This window comes from Dioscorea cayenensis, unplaced genomic scaffold (genome assembly GCF_009730915.1).
Source record: "Dioscorea cayenensis subsp. rotundata cultivar TDr96_F1 unplaced genomic scaffold, TDr96_F1_v2_PseudoChromosome.rev07_lg8_w22 25.fasta BLBR01000183.1, whole genome shotgun sequence".
Taxonomy (NCBI): Eukaryota; Viridiplantae; Streptophyta; class Magnoliopsida; order Dioscoreales; family Dioscoreaceae; genus Dioscorea; species Dioscorea cayenensis.
In genome coordinates, this window is record NW_024086574.1 from 1,367 (window position 1) to 2,382 (window position 1,016).

General features: G+C 41.3%; 1 non-coding gene across 1 annotated transcript; it reads left to right on the top strand.

Moving 5' to 3' along the window:
* Positions 1-452: 452 nt before the first annotated feature.
* LOC120253737 lies at positions 453-559 on the top strand. Its single transcript, XR_005534385.1, has one exon. It is a non-coding gene; the product is annotated as a small nucleolar RNA R71 (small nucleolar RNA).
* The last annotated feature ends 457 nt before the right edge of the window (positions 560-1,016 follow it).

Here is a 1,016-nt window from a genome sequence, read left to right on the forward strand (position 1 = left end):
AGTTTGGGTGGTATTTCCATCCCGGATTATACGTTGAGTTGTATGGATTCCCTTGTGGCCTTTGTCCTCCAATATAGTTAACATTCTCAATTGGTGCAACAGAGGACCTAGCAATAGGACATTGGGCAACCCCATGCCCACCAACACAAGTGCTGCAACTCATCACTGATTTTGACTTTGAATTGCTACCCATGAGTATGTCTAGATTCTGAGACAACATGTCAACTTTTGCGGCAAGAGCATCATTAGCACTAACTTCATAAATCCCGGCTTCTTTCTGTGGTGTTCCTTTTGAGGCCCAATGAGACTCATTGCTTGCCATAGATTCAAGAAGTTGCTCGACTTCGTCGGCGTACTTGTTGCTAAGGGATCCACCAACTGCGGCATCAATTAATTGATGAGTTGCATAGTTTAGCCCGTTATAGATGATTTGCACCTGCATCCAAGAAGCAAAACCATGATGGGGGCATCTTCTAAGGAGATCTTTGAATCTTTTATACGCTTCAAATAATGTCTTGGACTCTCCTTGTTTAAACGCCGAAATTTCTTGCCTTAGCTTAGCCGCTTTGCTCAGAGGAAAGTATCTTCCCAAGAATTTTTCAAAAATATCTTTCCATGTTTTGATCGATCCCGATGGTAAGGATGTGAGCCACCCGATATGCCCCATCTCTCAAACTAAATGGGAATAGTCGCACTGGATCGCATCATCTATCACTCCATTTATCTTGAAAGTGGAACAAATTTTTAGAAAACATGCAAGATGGTCATGAGCATCCTCATCTGCATGACCATTAAATTGCATCGAATTTTTGGATCATGCCTGATTGTGCTAGCTTTTGATTTCAAAAATTATTTGTTGCAATGGATGGTGCTTGAACACCTGAATTCTTTCACCCGTGAACGTGGGCTTTCAAATTCGGATAAGGTGCGTCTTTCCTCGGCTATGATTATAGATTCTCTACCCTCAATTTTGATGTTTCATTCACTTGAGTCTTCACATAATTCTCTTAGTCTTT